This window comes from Ovis aries, chromosome 8, assembly GCF_016772045.2.
Source record: "Ovis aries strain OAR_USU_Benz2616 breed Rambouillet chromosome 8, ARS-UI_Ramb_v3.0, whole genome shotgun sequence".
Taxonomy (NCBI): Eukaryota; Metazoa; Chordata; class Mammalia; order Artiodactyla; family Bovidae; genus Ovis; species Ovis aries.
In genome coordinates, this window is record NC_056061.1 from 32,606,733 (window position 1) to 32,622,673 (window position 15,941).

At 41.0% G+C, this 15,941-nt stretch overlaps 1 pseudogene; it reads right to left on the reverse strand.

The window, feature by feature from the left end:
* Positions 1 to 408: 408 nt before the first annotated feature.
* On the reverse strand, positions 409 to 990 carry LOC105613534 (large ribosomal subunit protein eL29-like; annotated as a pseudogene).
* Between the last annotated feature and the right edge of the window lie 14,951 nt (positions 991 to 15,941).

Genomic DNA, 15,941 nt, shown 5'->3' on the forward strand with positions numbered 1-15,941 from the left:
CTAGGTTTTTGGACGGGGTATCTCATGAGTCACATATGTCTAGGCCATAATGAATGTTGCCAGGGTCCCAGTAGGACCAGAGCCCAGGTGTAGTGGGAGCCAAGTTCAGGACTGGTGGTGACAGGCTGGAAAAGGCACGGCGTGCCGGCCCCAAGGAGAGCAGATCTTACTTGTTGAATGTTGGAGATCTGTGGGGCTGTCACTTTGGAAGCTTGATATGGAATATAGAAAGATACCAATAGACACAATAAGAGGGTGAAAAATCCTTCAATGGCAAAGGATCCCCAGAAACGTCCTCACTTGGAATAACTACATAAGGCAGAAGTCTATTTGGCATGGTCCCACGTGGAAGCATAGGTCTCCCAAAGTTCTGTAGAGGGCACTACTGCTGCTGACTCTGTTTCTCTCTTTTTTTTTTTCCCGTCTCAGATTTATTCGTACAAATAGCACAGGAGGACACCAGCCCCACGTAGACGGCAGCCCAGGGGGTCACACCAGTCCTTCTGTCCTCACACTGGCAGATGAAGGTCTCTACTCCGGAGCTTCGGTGGGGGCCTGGGCACCCTTGGCGGCTGGAGCCGCAGCCACAGGTGGCCCGGCCTTGGTTGCAGCCTTGGCCTGGGACTTTGGCCGGCAGAGCCTGAGGCCCTTGGCGGTGCGAGCGCAAGCGCGCTTCCTGAGCTTGGGGTGGGCGATGTGAGCAAGTTGGCTGAGCTTGCGGCTGCCGCCTGTTGGCATCTTGGGCTTGATCTCCTTGGGCTTCACGGGGGCCTTGACAGCCTCAGCACGTGCACTCGTGGCCTTGGCATTGTTGGCCTGCATCTTCTTCAGGCCCTTCTTGTTGTGCTTCTTGGCAAAGCACATGTTCCTCAGGAACTTGGGGCCTACCCCCTTAAGAGATTCGTATTGTTGTGATCGGGGTTTCTTGATGCCATTTCTATGCCATTTTCAGCACTGGTTGTGCATGATGTGGTTCCTGGACTTGGCCATGTCTGCACCGGGTCCCGCAGATGCCCTGCTGACTCTATTTCTGTTGGTGGCGAGTTGGCCAGGGGTGAGAGGTTCGCCTTTACATTCTTGTCGGGTTTTATAGCCTCCTACACACAGACAGACTGTGTTGTAGACACTGAATTGGATCTGCTTACTTGCCAGGTGCAAGAAACTGTTCCAGAAGAAGCTCAGCCTATCTCTTGAGTCTTTACTCAAGATACTGGGTGGTGGAATTGACACAGCTGAGCAGATCTAGGCTGTAGGCCTGTCTTAGTTTATTCCTGCAGGGTGCAACAAGGGCTTGTAAGAAGCAGGAAAAACAGTTGCAGAGCACAATGGATTGGTTAAGGAAGAGGCTGAGAGCAGGGAGAGCACTGAGTACCATTGTCGTAGGTGAGGAACGAAGTAGCCATGGCTTAAGTTGGAAGGTGTCGTGAGAAGGGAGATGGCAGAGACAGTGTGAGAGAAGAATCAATATTAGAGGAGTTAGAAGAATGAGTATTAGAGAGGAGAAGCTAGAGATAGGAGACCAGGATTGTATCAAGGCTTCACACTCAGGTGGGAGGGAAGAGGAGGAGGAGAAGGTGTGGATAATGGGGAGAAGAGATGTGACAGTGTCTACCAGGAGGCTGGAAATGAAACAGGAGGTGATAGAGCAGGGCACAACCTTTAAAAGAATGACATGGCTATAGGACATGACAAAAACTGATTAGCACCAATAACTAGGTCCAAGATGGTGGAAGATGTGATTTCCAGTAGAACTTGAGCCTCATTATACACTCATTGTAATACATTAGCATGCTAAATAACACACCCACCAGCATCATGACCATTCTGAGGCCAACCATAAAAGGTTAAAAAGTGGGCAGTGGCCCAATTCCTGGAAATCCCCATCCTCTTCCCCAAAATAATTGGAATAGTCTTCCCACTCACTGGGCTGTGAAATTACCCAGCCCATAAAAACTAACCATACTATGTTTCAAGGCCCACTCATTTCAATTGTGTGCTCTCTTTCATCTTCTGAGATGGCCTACACTCTGTGGAGTATGTTTCTGTATAAATAAATACATTTCTTAGCGATCACTGCATCTCTGAATTCTTTTGCGAGCAAGAAAGGATCTTAAATTCACTGACAGCAGAAAGGCAAAAGTTAAAAGACCATTCAGAATTAGAGAGGCAGAGAATAAATTTGGAAGGTTTCATTTATAAGCCAAAGGGAAAAAACTTGGTATAATAGAAGGTTCTACAAACTGTATTCCAATGAAACAATTTGCTTTCACAGAAGAGTTTGATTCAGATCATACAAGATCTAATTTGAGAGAGGATGCTCAGCACCCATGCTGGCTCCACCTTCTGTTGCCTTCCTTTAGGTCTGTGGTGCAGAAATCTTGGCACTCAGAAATCTTGGTTGAATGACTATGTGGAGCTGCAGTATCTGGCGGACCCTGAAAGCAGCACTATGTATGAGGTGAGACCCACCAATTTTGAGCCATCACCCACTTACTTAGACACCATGTATACCAGTGGTGTTCAACTTTGCTGTGCATAAGAATCACTTGAGGAACTTTAAAAAAATCCTTAGGCCAGGGTACTATACAGACCAAATACATTCTCCTGCTCGGGGGATTTTAATGTGCATTCAAGGATCAGAAACACAACAAATATCCCCTCTGAGTGAAAAGTATTGTTGCTGCTCAAACAATATTGTCCTCTTGAACTGCCCTTGTGGAGTTGGTGGTGCAGGCATTCTTTCTGTATGGACCTGCCCATGCTGTTCTACAAGGCAGTATAGAAAGATGTGGGAGGTGTGGAGGAGGTTGGGGGATTGGGGAAGAAGTCAAAGAGGGAAGAGGAACCGGGGAAACACCATGGCAAGGTCACCAATAGAGGGGCCTTCAGAAGTGTGAGTTGGTCATCAGTATCTGTCACTGTCGGATGCCATGGTGATTTAGGCATGGTGAGGAGCTAGAAGCCAGAGGGTGGTGTTGAGTTTCGGCATATGGTGTTTGGAAGACAGTGTGTGAAACAGGTGAGGAGTAAGAGCCTGAAAACATGGAAGTAGTGAGTATAGACAGAGGTAATAAACTGGTGGTACATGTGCCTCACAAATGTACTTTGAATAACCTTCACATAATTGTCCTTCAAAGCATTCAAATATTACAAAAATAGTTTTCAATGTTTGTAAATTGGGAAGTTTCATATAAAACGTAATTTTTTATTTCTCTTGAAAAAACTGGGAGATCTGACACTGTGTGCTTCCTGTTGGCAATAACTGGTCATCTACCTTAGAAATAACTGCTTTCTTGGTTCACCACACAGTCCTGTCCCTGTGGTTATCCTTTCCACTCAGCTCATTTCTCTCATGTGCATGACCTCCCTGGACTCTGTAGAGAAGAGAATTTGAGACTTGGACTTGATGCAAATATCTGTTAGGTGGTTTGAAAGGGAGAGGAGGAGCCCTGGGATCCATTCATAGATGTTAAAGAGAAAACCAAAAGGCCTGAATGGCATTCCTTGTGTTAAAGCCCATACCAAACTTAGATTTAGCACCTGACTTAGTGGCAGTTAGGATTTCTCTGGTGGCTCAGACGGTAAAGTGTCTACCTACAATGTGGGAGAATTGGGTTCGATCCCTGAGTCAGGAAGATCCTCTGTAGAAGAAAATTGCAACCCACTCCAGTACTCTTGCCTGGAGAATCCCATGGATGGAGGAGCGTGGTAGGCTACAGTCCATGGTCACTAAGAGTCGGACATGACTGAGCCACTTCACTTTTCACTTTCACTTTTAGTTTCAACCTTCCCCAGGAGCAGAACCTTAGTCAGCCCACCTGGAATATTCTGATCAGCGTCAAGGAGGTAATCTGTCCTGTGGGCCCTCTCTATTGCTCATTCCTGCCCCACAAAGGAAGAAGATATAATCTGCATTATAGACCTCCACTCTTCCCTCAAAAAAGATGACCTGGCTTGAAACAGTCCTTTCTTTTCTTTTGCTAATAGCTTCTTGCCCCACCCTCCTGCCTGTAAGAACCTCTGGTTTTTGTATAGCCTTTCACTTGTTCCTACTTCCCTGGTGGCTCAGAGGTTAAAGTGTCTGCCCGGAATGCAGGAGATGAGGGTTTGATCCTTGGGTTGGGAAGATCCCCTGGAGAAGGAAATGGCAACCTACTCCAGTACTCTTGCCTGGAGAATCCCATGAAGGGAGGAGCCTGGTAGGCTACAGTCCATGGGGTTCCAAAGAGTTGGACATGACTGAGCGACTTCACTTCACTTCACTTCACTTGTTGTTCAGTTGCTCAGTCTTGTCCAAATCTTTGCAATCCTATGGACTGCTGCACGCCAGGCTTCCCTATCCTGCACTGAATTCTGCAGATTGCTCAAACTCATGTCCCTTGAGTTGGTGATGCCATCCAACCATCTTGTCTTCTTTCATCCCTTCTCCTCCTGCCTTCAATCTTTTCCAGCATCATGGTCTTTTCTAATGAGTTGGTTCTTTACATCAGGTGGCCAAAGTGTTGGAACTTAGCTTCAGCATCAGTCCTTCAGTGAATATTCAGGGTTGATTTTCCTTTAGGATGGACTGGTTGGATCTCCTTGTAGTCCAAGGGACTCTCAAGAGTCTTATCCAACACCACAGTTCAAAAGCATCAATTCTTTGGCACTCAGCCTTCTTTATGGTCCAACTCTCACATCCATACATGACTACTGGAAAAACCATAGCTTTGACTATACATATCTTTGTTGACAAAGTGATGTCTCTGTTTTTAATATGTTGTTTAGGTTTGTCATAGCTTTTCTTCCAAGGTGCACTAATACTAAAGAAGCTGAAATTGAATGGTTCTATGAGGACCTACAAGACCTTCTAGAACTAACATCAAAAAGCGATGTCCTTTTCATCATAGGGAACTGGAATGCAAAAGTAGGAAGTCAAGAGATACCTGGAGTAACAGGCAAGTTTGACCTTGGAGTACAAAAATGAAACAGGGCAAAGGCTAAGAGTTTTGCCAAGAGAATGCACTGGTCATAACAAACACCCTCTTCCAACAACACAAGATATGACTCTACACATGGACATCATTTGATGGTCAATACTGAAATTAGATGGATTATATTCTTTGTAGCCAAAGATGGAGAAGCTCTGTAAAGTCAGCAAAAACAAGATGGGGAGCTGAATGTGGCTCAGATCATGAACTCCTTATTGCAAAATTCAGACTTAAATTGCAGTAGGTAGGGAAAATCACTAGGCCATTCAGGTATGACCCAAATCAAATCCCTTATGGTTATCCAGTGGCAGTGACAAATACATAAGAGATTAGATCTAATAGACAGAGTGCCTGAAGAACTATGGATGGAGATTTGTAACACTGTACAGATGACCAAAACCATCCTCAAGAAAAAGAAATTCAAAAAGGCAAAGTGGTTGTCTGAGGAGGCCTTACAAATAGCTGAGAAAAGAAGAGAAGCAAAAGACAAGGGAGAAAGGGAAAGATATACCCAACTGAATGCAGAGTTCCAGAGAATAGCAATGAGAGATGAGAAAGCCTTCTTATGTGAACAGTGGGAAGAAACAGAGGAAAATAATATAATGGGAAATAATAGAGATCTCTTTAAGAAAACTGGACATACCAAGGGACCGTTTCATGCAAAGATGGGCACAATAAAGGACAGAGACCGTATGTATCTAACAGAAGCAGAAGATATTAAGAAGAGGTGGCAAGAATACACAAAAGAACATACAAAAAGACCTTAATGGCTCAGATAACCATGATGGTGTGATCATTCACCTAGAGCCAGACGTCCTGGAGTGCAAAGTGAAGTGGGCCTTAAGAAGCATCACTATGAACAAAGCTAGTGGAGGTGATGGAATTCCCAGCTGAGCTATTTCAAATCCTAAATGATGATGCTATGAAAGTGCTACCTGCAAATTTGGAAAACTCAGCAGTGTCCACAGGACTGGAAAAGGTCGGTTTTCAAGCCAATCCCAAAGAAAGGCAGTGCCAAAGAATGTTCAGACTCCTGTATAACTACACTCATTTCATAGTCTTTCAGAGTGCCCTTCTGTTTACTAGACGGGATGCTTCCCAACTCATGAGTGGCTGAATAAAGCCAACTAGATCTTCAAATTTACTTGGGTGAATTTTTTTTAGCAGAGGTGAAGGGGGAGAAGTCCATGTTGAGGCTGTTGTCAGGGGTGGATAGCAGGGAACTGGAACAGGCAGAGGGGAAGGTGGAATGAAGGAAGAGCTTCTGGGGGTTAGTCTGGAATCAGAACACAGAAGTGGGAAGGAAAAAGAGGATGTTTGAAGATAGAAAGTTTGGGAAGGAGAGGAAAGAATATGAGAGCTTGTTAGTCTCAGTATCGCAAGTTCATCACTGCTAGTTAGGCAGAGGACACAGCAGTGTGTCTGAGCAATATGGAGAAGATTTGGAGCAATCATAACAGGAATTAAAGGAAAGAAATTGAAACTCAGGATGGGAGTGGGAAACTGGCCCTCAAAAGTACCCAGTACATAAGGATTTCTGATGACTTATTTAGAAACAGCTTTTCCTTATTGAACTGAGATAATAGTTTTAAAATAGAAAATTATCTTTTGTAGCTTTTGGAGTCATGTTATTTTAAAACTCATCATTTTAAAATATAAAATTTCAGGGCATTAGGGATAAGTTCCATATAAACCATTAGCATAATAAAGCTTATTTACATTTTATGGTAACTCAATTATATGCTGCAAAGTTTTCTGTTCCATTATTTTTCCAGTGGTAGCACCATTTTATTAAATCATGTAAGAAAGTGGTTTAAAAGCAGTTCTGCCAAAATATTCAAATGTTGTGATTCAAGCCAATATTTCTGTTTGACTGAATCCTTTCAGATAATATAAAAGCCATTTATATTTATTGAATGGAACAAATGTTTGTTTCTTAGGGAAAATTTTTTCTTTTTTTGTTGTTTTCTTTTTTTATTTTCAGAGATGGAAGGCATTATATAAGCTGAAATGGTATTGCATCAAAATTATCCTTCATCAGTTTGTTTTATACCACTTATTTTTAATTGATGCTGGCAGCTTCTAGGTTGCTCACTGGTAAATTTGTTTTGCTGACTTAAGTATTTAGAGATTGTTTCATGAAGTCTGGAGAGCATTACAAATCCTGAACTTGTATTTTAGGAGGTCATGGCTTATAGAAAAGTGGGAAGGTAAAGAATAATATTGTTTTATTGAAGACTTTATAAGTTAGGCAGAAAATAAATTTTCATATTAAGAATATACATATATGTGTTTTGTATACTCTTAGGATTATGTTACATGACTTTTTGTACCATTCAATTTTCTTCACAAGAAGGGAAATTTTTCTGTAGTTAAAAGACAGTCTTATAAATTGGTTAACTGAATTGTGTAATGTGAGGGATGCTGAGTGTTGGGGTTTGAAGGAGTCAATCAGTTCATTACAGCTGGGAAGCAGACACAGGAAATGGACACTGAGAAAAAACAAAGCAAAACAGGACTAGACTTAGATGTGGGGCCAAAATGGGCTTCCTATTCCCCTTTCTTCCAAGTGTAGCTGGTAAGACCTTTGTGCTGGATAGATTGTGCCTACAGAGTGCTGTTTTCCTGCTATCTTCTTGAAAGACAGTGGCCCAATGCACACTGAGTGAGAGGCCACTTGCAGCCTTGCATTGCTGACCTACCCAGTGGTAAAGAGTGGGCAAAGGACATCAGGCTCTCAGCACAAATCACAGAAAATTTGCTCCTTCTCCTGGAAGCCAGTGGGTAGGATCCATATAGCTACAGTTTCTACCGCTAGAGCAGAAGTTCTTATTTTGTGAGCCTGCAAGAATGTGAGGACATAAAAGGAAGGTTCCACTTATACTAGGGAACTCAGTTCCTACATACTTACTTCTAAGTGCCACACTGCACAAAGTTTTACAGTTAGGAATCATTTATCTGGGTTATTTCTTCTTTTAGTCCTCTGATTTATTGAAAATGGATTTGATAGAAAGAGAAGGACAGTTATCCATAAAGTCATGAGAAGCACAATATTATGTATCAGCTAGCTTTTAACATGTTGAGAGAGGATAATGTAGCGTGAGACAAGACACTGCTTTATGTCTTTCCCCCTTCTTTCCTCCTCTTCTTTTCTACTTCCCCTTCTCACTGCCACTGATGAGGCAGGTAGAGAATCCATGAACCTCTGTGCCTTGTGCCTAAGCCCAAAGTTCATCTCTAGACTTGAGTAACTGGGCCACGGGGTAATAGTTGCCCATGAAAAAGGACAAAGATGCTTTGTTTTTTAACTTGTGAAAAAATGTCACTTTATGAATTTGTTGCCCAAATTTTTGTTGACAAAACATGATCTGGTGACTACATCAAGCACTCACAAATGGTGCTCAGTTGAACTCAGGCTTTTCTCCTGTCTGATCTCCTGGCTCCAGATTGTTGTTGTTGTTTAGTCGCTAAGTCATCTGTGACTCTTTGTGACCCCATGGACTGTAGCTCGCCCGGCTTCTCTGTCCATGGGATTCACAAGCAAGGGTACTAGAGTGGGTTGCCATTTCCTTCCCCAGGGGATTATCTCAACCCAGGAATTAAAAGCTGCATTGGCAGGTGGATTCTTTACCTCTGTGCCACCAGGGAAGCCTGGCTTCCAGATTAGCCTCCTTCAATTCCTCTTCTACACTTCACCAGGGAAAGCTAGTAAATTATATGGAAAAGCAAGAGAAGGCTAATTACAAAGTTCAGATGGATACCTTGGGTTGGGTGTGTGGGAGTGGTCAAGAGTGGAGATTGAGGAGGTCTCATGGTGCCTCAAAGGCACTGGTAGAAATTTTTAAATTGGGTGTTATGTGTAAGCTCATTCATTTTTATTGATATTTTTCTACTTTTCACCAGTATTATTTATACCTTTTTATAAATATTTCATCATTTGAAGTTATAAAACTAATTTAAATTATGAATATGAATCTTACCATTTATATTGTGCAATGCCAGTTTTCAATGCATTTAACTCAAAATGGAAGCTCCAAAATAGCATAATTTTATTTCGTTATGTGTATATGTATTTTGTTTTTAGTAGATCAGTGGAAATGTTGTATAAAATGAACTCAATTGTTTTCATTTCACTTCTTGATACTGTTGCATTCTACCAATGCTCTTCAGCTTACTGATGAGTAAGGAAGAACTGAAAGGAAAGGGAATTATGGGTTTTTTTCCTTCTGTGTCATTATTTTCAGTGAGTTTGTCTAATAGAGGGAAGTAACTCATGTATGAAAGAATATGATGAAGTTCTTCAATCTTGTTTTGTAAAATGCTGCTGCTTTCCTTTTGCACTGAAAGTAAGCTCTGGCTAATATGGAAAACATGGCCTCTTGGGGTTGTCATTTATTCTGTTTTAAATATACTTACTTTGTACTCACTTTGAATCTCATAGAATATCACACATTTTAGGTCCACTGGAATGCTATGCTGATGGGTATCATAAATGCTATACAGAAAATGAAGTTTGTGTTTCTTCTGCTCATGTGTATGGTCATTGTCCCATTGGGCTTCTCTTACAAAATACAAGCTCAAAGATAAAATTATTAAGAATTTTAAAACAGCAAGTACAGAACATTAAACCAAACCTGTTGAAATCTGTTGAGTACAGGGCCTTTGTGACTGAGTAGGTTACACACCTGAAGAGGTATCTGCTCATAGCCCTGATGAGGATTCTGATTGGCCCAGGCTGGGTCAGGCTTGGATCCCTGGACATATCCTTTAGTCCAGTGTATGGAGCACTCTGGCCAGGCCTAGCTCACCTGTCCACAAATGGAGCAAAAAACAAGGTATTGCCAGCTTTCTCAGCTAGCAGTGTAGGGGAGTTGGATCTCCTCAAAAGATGCAGCAATAGGCAAACAACAGATGTTAACTGTTGCCCTACATCTGTCTGCTTCACTTTCGTCTCCTGCCCCTGTTTTAATCCTTAAACACCCCAGGCTGTTGCCTCAGGGACCGTTTTGTCATTCCTAAGATATCCCAGGTTCTGGCATGACTGCTTCTGCACACATTCTTCTTCTTCTTCTTGAAATATGTTTCCTCTTCTGGAAAACTTTTACTAATTCCTTAACACTCAGTTCAAATTCACTTCCTCTGTGGAGTCTTCTCTGACTTCCTCTGGCTGAATAGTTTCTCACACCTTAAACATTTACAGTTATTTGTTTTTGAGTCACAGCACCATCACTTCTATTCCAAAGCATCTGTATTCTTGTCTACTTCTCTTCCTAGACTCTGCACTCCTTGGGAGCAGGGACTGTCTTATCCTTTTTTTCAGTGTTCAGTGTAAAGCAAATGCCTGTTACATAGTATGTCTTGGATAAGTGGTGAATAAAACACAATGAAAAGCTGGTGTCATAAAATAATATTTTCAAGCTGCCTTCTCTAATATTAAACTGGTACCCCCAAAGGATAAATGAATCCTGTGTTTGGGATATCATTGGGAGCATAAGAGAATTTTCAGTTTCTTTTTTCTCAAGTACTGGGCTGCTTTTTGAAAACTCTTAGAAGAGACCAATTAAATGCAAAACTCAGAGAAGTAATATTTTTTAATTCAGATAAATTTCCAAGAGTCTTTTCCTAAGATCAAGCATGCTGTCTGGGGGTCAGTCCTTGACTACTGTCTGCTGATAGGCAGTAGACACCATTTTCCTCCTTGCTCACTGGGCAGATCAGCCTGGGGTTTTGGGAACTCAAGAGCTACATGTGTCGCAAATATGAGACTGGTCATGATATTCATCCTCACATAATTATGCTCGATTGTAATAGCACTAGCTAGAGGTGCAGGAAACAAATGATATGACCCTGTTCTCACCTTGAGATCCCCTTTCTGGTTCTATGTATTTAGAAGCTCCATTCCAGTACATGTCAAGATGAAGGAGCTGCTGCTCAGAATTCTGCCTTTGGAAAATTTGCTCCAGGGAAGGAGCAGCCATTGGAAAAATGTAGGCAATTTCCTGATGTTAGAAACAGGCTAAGCTGAAAGTGTAGAAACCCCTCTGTAATTTAATACATGTAATTCTTGGACTCCAACAGGAAGGATAAAATATGGAACTAAAATACACAAAATGAAATTGGCAACAATTAAAATTATATCAAAATACATTAAAAAATCAATTATTTATAAGAAAATAGAGTGAATTAGTATAAAGAATAAAACAATAAAAAGAAATATGATCATGCAGAATTGTGAGAAGAAACCTCTATTGCCTCAATATCTGTTTTGTTAGCAAAATCTTGATCTATTTCTGCCCACTATACTTTAGGTTTAATCTTTAAATCTTGACTGTTCTCCAAGGAAATGAAACATATACAGATCATTTTTATGCAGTTGTACTTAAAATATTGTTTTCTCTGGATAAATCATCCTACTAGCTATTACTTTCAGCTGGACATTGTATTAAAGTTTTGAACTTGTTTTCTGTGGCTCCATATTGTTGAAAACAAGCTGATAAACGAAAACCTTAAATATAAACTGAAATGCAGTATATAATTGAGAGATTGCCAGAATTTTAAAAACATATAAAAATTGAGCAAGTCATGTGTGGGCTCCCATATTTCTAGTCCTGAATACTTTTTTGTCGATTTATTGATTCATCAAATGTTCACCATCCATCATACATATAAGAAAACTGTAAACTATGATTAATGTTCCTTATAAGCATTATATTTGATTGGTCAGGGTGCTGTATCATCATAGAAAAATTAATCACTTAAATCAATATTGAATTGAGATATATGGTTAGGATATCTAAAAACACTCTGTCTCTAATCATTATTTGGTGGTTTTTCTAATCCTGCAAGAAGATGAATGTCGTATTAGCTAATGACATCTGATTCAGGGCATCTTGTAACTAACAGCTCCCAAGGAGAGAAAGTCCACTAATGGAAGTTGTTATAAAGGGGAAAGGAAAGAATATGACAGAAAAAATTAAAGGTGCCAGAAAAAATAGGCTTTAAATTGAGAGTAATGAATATGAAGTTTTGCTCTTGCATGGCAACAATAATCTGTCACCTCCCACACCCTTCTTGGATGAAAAAAACTAATTGGCCTCAGAGATAACATCTGCTAAAAAATGTAGTGTCAGAATAACAGGTGGTTAGAAATGTGTTTAAAAAGCACCTTAATTAAACTGATACCCATGAATTCTCAAAACTTTAAAACTTCCTATTAAATGATCACATACATTTGAAGAAATGTGTGGCTGTTTTGTAAACTGGAGATTAAATTCAAATACATTAAAAAACTGTCATTGACTTAAATTGAGAATAAAAAACTCATTTTTTAGTCTTTCGGTTATTTACAACTCAAAAAAGAATTCATAACCAGAGACTTCACTGGGGGTAAACGTTGAGATGAACAGTTAAATGCTCGTGGGCTTTGTATATCCATGTGTATGTGGAGTGTGTGCTTGTGTGCTCAGTCACTTCAGCCACTTCAGACTCTTTGTGATCCTACGAACTGCAGCCTCCCAGGTTCCTCTGTTCATGGGATTCACCAGGCAAGAATACTGGAGTGGCTTGCCATGCCCTCTCCAAGGGAATCTTCCTAACCCAGGAATTAAGTTGGGTCTCTTGCATTGCAGGCGAAGTCTTTACTGCTGAGCCACTGGGAAAGCCTGTCTGTGGAGTACATACAATTAAATATTCAACATTGTTCTACCATTATTAAATTTAACACGTATATGAACACCAGAAATACAATAACGGGTTTCTGCTTTCAAGTCTGGCCTCATTTAGCCTGGCCTTTTTCTCCTGGGATTCTATAATTCAAGTCATCCCTTTATTTATACAACCAATTGTGAGTACTAGCTTTTCTATAAGTGTGTTCTGTTTCAAAAAATATGTTTAGAAGGAAGGTTGAATATCTGAATTCCACTTGGTTCTGAATGCAGAATACTGATCCACAGAAAGAAGGTTTCTGTGCTCTACTGATTTTGCAGAAATACCTGACAAAACAAAGTTAAACATGTTTCTTCACATTCCTAGAGCCTGTGATATGACTAAACTGTATTGTGACTTTCTGAGAAGAGGATATAGTACTTAGCATTGACCTTCACTTTTTGACCATGAAAACCTGGACAGAAGGATCCTTGACCATAGGATGGAAGAATGTGTTGCCAAAGTCAATTTCTCTGTTTGTGATGGTCATTTTACACCTCAGAGGAGGGTTACACCTGACCTGGGAGTGAAGAAAGGGACACCTGCCTAGTAAATAGGTCCTGGGATTCCTACCCAGGAAACCAAGGTGTTTTCCCTACCACACAGGATGGTTTGGAAGGAATGGGTTACCGAGACAGGCATCCTGAACAGCACAAAGTCAGGAATCAAAGAGGCTGGGTGAGCTGCAGGGGGCCCCTTCCTCCACGCCACATTGAGCTGTTCTTTCAGCATCATAGAACTTATTCTATATATCTCCTTTCACTATGCTTTTAAAATATTAATCTATCAATGAGTGATTTATACATTAGTAAATGGGTGGTGAGGCAAACCTGGGCCTGATCCTAACAGGGAAATTGAAGGCCAGTTCCTGTGGTCTGAGAAGGCTGAATAGCTGCCCTTAGAATAGTCTTTCATTTAGTTTGTGTAACTTTCATGTGCAATATACTCAGAGCTCTCACATTAAACACATCACTCGATACGCTTTGAACTGCTTTTCGTTCAGTGTTACCCATTTGTATACCCTTTACTAAGATCTCAGATTTGTGTCATTGGATTATCTCAAAGCGTACCTCCTTACTCTGTGTGTGTGCCTGCTAAGTCACTTCAGTTGTGTCCGATGGACTGCAGCCTGCCAGGCTCCACTGTCCATGGCATTCTCCAGGCAAGAATACTGGAGTGGGTTGCCACGCCCTCCTCCATGGGATTTTCCCAACCCAAGGATCACACCTGCCACGCCCTCCTCCATGGGATTTTCCCAACCCAAGGATCACACCTGTGTCTCTTACGTCTACCTGCATTGGCAGGGGGTTCTTTACCACTAGTGCCACCTGGGAAGCCATCTTGGGCTGCAAAGGGTGGTGGTGGGAGCCAGCTGCCTCAGGTGCAGTCAGTGGGGGGAAGGAACATTATCAGTGGAGAGTTTAAAAATAATAATAAAACTAGGTCGGTCTGCTTTGTATTGTTATCATGCTCCAGTGATTTTTAAGCAGTGCAGTGTAATAAAAATACTCCTACCTGCAGGGGCAGGTGCCACCCCTGACCAATGCTAGTAAAAACGTGTCAGAGAAACTAAACATACTTTATATGTTATGCTTTCCCCTCCTAATCTGTCATAAAGACAATTTAATCTCTCTTAATTGGTAGAATGGAATTATTTAAAATTAGCAATCTTATCCACAAAAATTTAAAATCAGTTTCTTATTAGCTGCTTCTTTTTGATTACTGAAAGAAAAATGCCTATACAAGAAAAAGTGCTAGGTTTAAAACACATTAAATCCTAGGCTTTTTGTTTGTTTGTTTTAAGAGAGGGAGCATTGTATTGTTGGCTTTACTGTTTTTTAAAAAATTATTTATTTATTTTAATTGGAGAATAATTACAATATTGTGATGGTTTTTGCCATACATCAATATGAATTGGCCATAGGTATACATGTGTCCCCTCCATTCTGAACCCCCTGCCACCTCCCTTCCCACTCCATCCCTCCAGGCTGTCACAGAGCACCAGCTTTGGGTGCCCTGAATCATACATCAAACTTGCACTGGTTATTTTACATATGGTAATGTGCATGTTCCAATGCTATTCTCTCAAATCATCCCACCCTCTCCTTCTCCCACCATGTCCAAAAGTCTGTTCTTTACATCTATGTCTGCTTTGCTTCTCGGCATGTAGAATTGTTGGTACCATCTTTCTAGATTCCATATATATGCATTAATACACAGTATTTGTCTTTCTCTTTCTGACTTCACTCTGTATAACTGCTTTTACTCTTGATGCAAAGCCCTTGGTTGTCATGGTGACTTTGAAACTGTGTAACCACTGAAACTTTGGCTACAGAGTCAACTCTCCAGGTCTCCAGGCCTCTTTTTTTGAAGTCAGGGTGATGTTCCTGAAAGTCATGAATGAAGGAACTAGTCAGGTAATTCAACAACATGGTCATTTTAACTAACTATGCCAAATTAGGATAATTTTCAAAAATCTGTACTAAAGAAATAATAATTGATTATATAACTGTGTTAGCTTTGCTCATTTTTAGAAAAATAAATATGTGAGGTCTGCTGCTGCTGCTGCTGCTAAGTCACTTCAGTCGTGTCCGACTTTGTGCGACCCCATAGACGGCAGCCCACCAGGCTCCCCCATCCCTGGGAGTCTCCAGGCAAGAACACTGGAGTGGGTTGCCATTTCCTTCAATGCATGAAAGTGAAAAGTGAAAGTGAACTCGCTCAGTCATGTCCGATTCTTAGTGACCCCATAGACAGCAGCCTACCAGGCTCCTCTCCCCATGGGATTTTCCAGGCAAGAGTACTGGTGTGGGTTGCCATTGCCTTCTCCAATGCGAGGTCTACTAACTCTCAAATAGTAATGCTGGACGTTTAAAGATAGTCTCTCAAACTTCTAGAACTCTTAAAGGAGAAGAAAAGAAATTCCTTTATGATCCAGAAATTCTGTTGCAGATATTAGAAGGTGAAAAAAAACCAGAAATGCATAATGTCTACAGATGGTAGACACTTCATAATCAGGTTGAAATTAGCCCACAATGAGGATTTTGCTACTCTTGCGGCCTTGTTGCCTTGTCTCATTGTTTTCTTTGGTGTTTCTTCCAGGCTTCTTTCCTATCTTGAAACCCTCAAACCTATACAAAAGCATTCAGTATTCATGATGGACATAATTGAATTTTTTCGGTCTTTACCTGGAAATGAGTGTTTTAGACAGGGTTCCCAAAGATCTGTGAATGTCAGCCACTTTTTTCAGTGATCAAAAAGACTGGT